We start from the raw sequence: 6366 nt of genomic DNA on the forward strand, positions 1-6366 counted from the left end.
CTGGTCGGCACCAGTGGTCAGTCCCGGGACTATCGGATGACCCCAATAAGCGAACCTAAAATCCAGATGGGGCGGAGGGGAGCGGCGACACCGCCACAACAACCCATCTCATTCCTGCTTCGAGCCCGGCCACCCACCCCGCACACGGACCAGACCACCCCCAGCAAGAGCCCCCCCCCGGGACCGGGGCCCACCCATCCCACGCAGGCCACCCAACCAGAACCGCCCCCCCAAAGAAAAAACCTACTTCGACCAGATACTTCATGCCCCTCCTTCCAACCTTCTTTGGGGAGAGCAGAAGTGACAGCCCCGGCAGGCCACCTTGGCCCCGCAGCCGGCCCCAGCCAAAACCACGGACCAGGTTGCTCACTCTTCCTCCTGGCCCCAGACTCCGGGAGGCAGCAGGGGAACAGGGGTGTGAGAAGACCCTGATCTTCCCTGCGCCCGCTCAGATGCTGTGTTGATGCGTGTTGCTCTCAGATGTAATTAAAACTGGGAGTACCAAGAGGGGGTGTCCGGCACAGTCCACCCCCACTCCGGGAGATAGACTGTGCCAGCGCACCCCCCCTTCGACAACTCTGAACCCTGAATGTCTAGATGCGAGAGGGGATGGAGGAGGTCGACCATGGTGAGGCCCATAAAATAAGCCCCCCCAGGTGGCCTTGACCCCCACCCCCCAGAAAATACCCTACATAGATGTGTGTTGTGAAAATGATGTAGATGGAAGTGTCTAAACTGCAAAATAAAATTGGGGTGGGGGACATCATCAGAAGGTGGGGCCCTCCAGTAATGATCCCCTCCCCAAAAACCTACATGTGTGGCAGTGTGAAGGAGCAGGCAAAGGGAGGATTTCGGGGAAGGGGAGCAAAGGACTGGGGTGCTTGCTGCATTCCCAGGGAGCCAGCTCACCCGCTGACTCCAATAGGCACCCCCGTTCCCCGAGAGCCCCTCCGGAGAGGGGGGGCCCCACCAATCTCACCAACATCGCCAGGGAGCCAGGGACCGGCAGCAGGACCCACCAGCCAGCCGGGCTGTTTATATTTTAACTCTTCCCTATTATGTTATTCTTAGACATTTTTCTACGGTCCACATTTGTGTGACTGTTTTTAATAATCTTTCTGCTGCTGTAAAATTGCCCATTGAGGGACTAGAAAGAGATTTTCTATTCTATAAAAGGGTTAGAAATATATAAATCTAGACAATGCATGTATAAAAAATATATCTGCAAAATCTCTAATATTCAACAACAAAAAATACTTAGTTAAGCATATTGTGCAAACATAAATTTTTTTTAATCCTATCAGATTTATAGTCCCCACACTAAAAACCTTTAGATAAATCAAACATTTTGTGCCACAAATCTGCCTCAATAACCATTAAAACAACTATTTTCATTCATTTCTGACAGAACTATTTACAGAGTTGTATTATATTAAACTGAACTTCCAATTTTCACCACTGTTCAGCACCAAGTAACTTTTCCTATGATCACGGAGCAGCCGTGCTTGCTTGGTCTCGCAATGAATTCTGGTTAAACCAAGGATAGCGAGGATACATCAGGCCCGTCCTTCAAATCGGGCAAAAAGAAGGACGTATTTTAAGCCCGCATATTGAGGAGTCTTGGAATCTGAACAGACCTCGGCGTCGTGCTATGACGTAATCGTCCTTCAAATCTGGCCTTTGGAGGACGAAGCCCATAAATTCGAACAGGGCCCAGTTCTAATCATGGACCAAAAAGCCTCCATGTTGGAATCTAAGCATCAGAAACCTTTGATATATTAATGTATATATATATATATATATATATATATATATATATATATATATATATATATATATATATATATATATTAGGGGTGGAACGGTTCACAAAATCCACGGTTCTGTTCGATTCACGGTTTCTGGTCACGGTTTTCGGTTCGATTCGATACATGTTGATTGTTACACCGAAATTCCATTAAAAAATTATGAAATTAATGAAAAAATCCCCCCAAAAATAATGGATTATAATTATTTTAAATGATCCGCGGAAACCCTGGATCATTTCCGCATGTTTTGCTGCTTTGAATTTAATCATCTGGCGCATGCTCTCTAACCTGACAACAGCCAGATGCATGTCTCGCTCATGTAGGCGGAGCGAGACATGCATCTGGCTGTTGTCAGGTTACATGCTCTCTACCATCTCCAAGGAACTCAGAGGGGAGCAGACGAAGCCACAGCGGGGGCTGTAGGCTTTGCTTTGAGCAGCCGGTCTGGAGCGCAGCGGGGCGGAGCGGGGGTTGCTGACGGAGTATGAGGGATTTCGGGGTTAGCATGACATGTTGGTTATGTTGCTTTTAGCGTAAACAAAACGTGTTGCACAATGTTCGCACACTGTTGCACTTTTATCCACAACTTTCTTCGTAGGTCACTCTAAATGCAAAGCGCTCCCATACAGCAGACCTATAAAGTGCTGCTGGCACATCTTCCAACTCTTGTTCTTTCCCACTTGCCAGTCCGACACAATTCTCCACAACAACTGATTTTTTTCCCTACTGCACGCGGCTAAGCTGCTTCGCTTCTTCTTCTTCTTGTTTACTACTGGGTTAGGGTTAGTAGTAAAGCATGTTGCGCGCACACACAAAGCATGTTGCGCACACACACAAAGCATGTTGCGCGACAAACACACAGAAAGCATGTTGCACGCACACACAAAGCATGTTGCGCACACACACAAAGCATGTTGCGCGCACACACAAAGCATGTTGCGCGCACACACAAAGCATGTTGCGCGCACACACAAAGCATGTTGCGCGCACACACAAAGCATGTTGCGCACACACACAAAGCATGTTGCGCGCACACACAAAGCATGTTGCGCACACACACAAAGCATGTTGCGCACACACACAAAGCATGTTGCGCGCACACACAAAGCATGTTGCGCGCACACACAAAGCATGTTGCGCGCAAACAGAAAGCATGTTGCGCGAACACACAAAGCATGTTGCGCGCACACACAAAGCATGTTGCGCGCACCCACAAAGCATGTTGCGCGCACCCACAAAGCATGTTGCGCGCACCCACAAAGCATGTTGCGCGCGCACACAAAGCATGTTGCGCGCACCCACAAAGCATGTTGCGCGCACCCACAAAGCATGTTGCGCGCACACACAAAGCATGTTGCGCGCACCCACAAAGCATGTTGCGCGCACCCACAAAGCATGTTGCGCGCACCCACAAAGCATGTTGCGCGCGCACACAAAGCATGTTGCGCGCACACAAAGCATGTTGCGCACGCACACACAAAGCATGTTGCGCGCGCACACACAAAGCATGTTGCGCACACACACAAAGCATGTTGCGCGCAAACATAAAGCATGTTGCGCACGCACACACAAAGCATGTTGCGCACACACACAAAGCATGTTGCGCGCGCACACACAAAGCATGTTGCGCACACACACAAAGCATGTTGCGCGCAAACATAAAGCATGTTGCGCACACACACAAAGCATGTTGCGCACACACACAAAGCATGTTGCACGCACACACAAAGCATGTCGCACGCACACACAAAGCATGTTTCGTGCACACACAGAAAGCATGTCGCGCACACACACAGAAAGCATGTTGCACACAATCAAATCTTTTCACTCACAAATAAACATGTTGCACTCAAAGCTTATGGTTGACAAATAATAAATAAAACTTTCTCAAATGTCACACAAACAATACTTGTTTTTCAAAGTATCCTTAAATGTTGCACCCACAAAAAATTTGTTTTTACAAGCCAGACTCAAACGTTGCACCCAACATGCTTTTTGTATGCAATGATTTGGCAGAATATTCACTCCATATATTTCTTTCTGAAAGTGACTCAATCCAGTAACACAGTTGTTCTACTCATCTACTCTACTCAGCTAAAGCTAGAATACTGAGTCGGAGACCAAAATTTGGTCTTCAATTTATAAGGAGGGGGCCAAATATCAATGTCATTCATGGGGCCCCAAATTCCTGGTGGCGCCTTGGGATGTAAATCACATCCATCATGGCGATTCGATTCAGTATCAATTTCCTGACCCAACGATTCGATTATTTTCGATACTCAAGAATACACCACGATTCGATTCAATTAATCGGTTAATTTTTTTAATTATTATTATTATTTTTTTACACCTTACAGGCTAAACAAAGTTTCAAGTTTGAAATAAATCAATGAAAGCTGTAATATCGTTATGCATTTTTTTAGAAACAACAGCAAATAACAGAAGTAGAAAAGTTGCATCAAAAAATAATGCAAAAATACTGCACTGTTTCAGTGCAATGAGTCCAATAAAATACCCCGGCTCCAGAGTGTCGACGTCCCCGCCCCCTCCACAAACGCTCCGCTGCTCCTCTCCCAAATTGTAGATGACCGCAAACAGTGCTGCAGAGGCCAGCTTGTTTTGTTTTTATGACCGAAATTGCGGAAAACAACTCGTGAAGTTTGACCAGCTAGAAGAGCGAGGTGCGCGAGAACGCTGGGACCCTTTTTCCACCTGGATCTCGGCTGTTTTTGGCCCTCAAGTCCTTCCGTCGTTGGACTAAACTCGTCCCCACTTCCTCACCGCCTCGGCCGTATCTAGACCCACAGCGTGTAGCACAGACCACGCTTCAATATTGAGCATAATTTTAAAATGTCTGTGTCAAGCTTGCTGCAACACACTGCTGTAAGAGTATAACCAGGAAGCGAGGTAAGAGGGCAAAATAGGTTTAGCACCACCGCAGCACGGGAGGAGAATTACGCCCAGGAGCAAATGGATAAAAATAGACCGAAGGAAAAAAAAACTTGAATCGATTATTTTGCGGACGTGTCGATGCATCGGATCGTCGGCTTTTGGATTGATGCATCGATACAAAACGATTATTATTTACACCCCTAGTGGCACCCTTGAGCTTTCTCTGTTTTACACTTCTAAGTAGATGTTTCCTCCTTTCCCTCAGTGTTCCTATTTTCCTCAATTCTTATTCAATCTTTTATCAGTCTTCTAATCTTCTTCCTCTCCTCTTCTATCAATCTTACACTAATCTAAAACCGGGACATAATACAATCAAAATCCCTTCTAAACACATAATCCTCATACATCAACATATCATACATCATACATATCATACATATCATACATATTATAATCATTATGATCATTGTGATTATTATTACTGATGTTATCTCACCTGATTAAATACTAAAAAGGCTAATCACCACAATATTTGGAGCTACAAGTAAAAACAAACTTGTAAATGAACATTAAACAGGTGGTTATCTCTTCCTCCATTATTCTCAGATCACGCAGATCTTGTCTCATTCACTTTTCCTTTTACTGCCTCTTATTTTTTACAATAAGGAACTTTCATATGTCCAAACTGAGTGGTAGAAAAGCAGAGCTAAGGCTGGAACTCTATGCTCATAAATCACAACCATAAAACAGCCAAACAGTTTATAATTCTACTTTCAAGAACTCACCATCTGAAGATATAAACCAGAGGTCACTGATCAGTTCTAAAAACATCTTTGTTGATCCCTGGAGAACCACTGAACCTGATTAGCGCCTTACAAGGAGTTTTCAATTATCCTGTTTAATTTTATCCGAGTCTATTTACTCATAGCAGCTGCAGCCAATGGTCTGTCTTCATTTGTTGATTAGCTTGGTTTACGTGACTTTTTTCTGGTCCTCATCTTTAGAAAAACAAAACACATCAAAGCCCCTTTTTTTAATTAACCTGGACACGAACCAAACATTTATCACAATGATCAGTCCAACTTAAATCAAATGAACCGATTAACGCACTCCGCATAACACAGGGCAGCTCCCCATCAGCTGCAACCAGTGGTCATAATGAACTTCCTTACCTGTTTTAAAAGTGGTCCGCTCTGCTGATCATCTATAGTGGAGGTCTTCAACAGGGGCCCCTAGGGGGTCCACGGAGGTACTGCATGGGGGTCGCGAAAGTTTTTGTTAATTATACTTTTTTTTTTTTATATTCCCCCTGCTATTTCCTCCACATATTAAAACGTCTTTAAATCCACATTAACATGAATAAAACACACTGTAGTAAACAGATAAATGGAGGCAGAAGATGCCTTTCAGTCATCAATGCACACATTCAGGGACAAACAAGAACTTTTTCAAGCTGGGCACTGTTTCATTCACAACACCTGCCCCATGAACCAGGAATCAGAATCAGAAATACTTTAATAATCCCAGGGAGAAATTACCATCATTACATTACTCCGAGAGAGACTATAGGACTAGTTTAATATTACACTATTTCATACTATATATAATTAGGGGGTCCCCGCTCCATCTCACCATCAGTTTGGGGGTTCTTGACTTGGAAAACGTT

The sequence above is a fragment of the Cyprinodon tularosa genome, unplaced genomic scaffold (genome assembly GCF_016077235.1).
Source record: "Cyprinodon tularosa strain WSP-4 unplaced genomic scaffold, ASM1607723v1 ctg1147, whole genome shotgun sequence".
Lineage (NCBI taxonomy): Eukaryota > Metazoa > Chordata > Actinopteri > Cyprinodontiformes > Cyprinodontidae > Cyprinodon > Cyprinodon tularosa.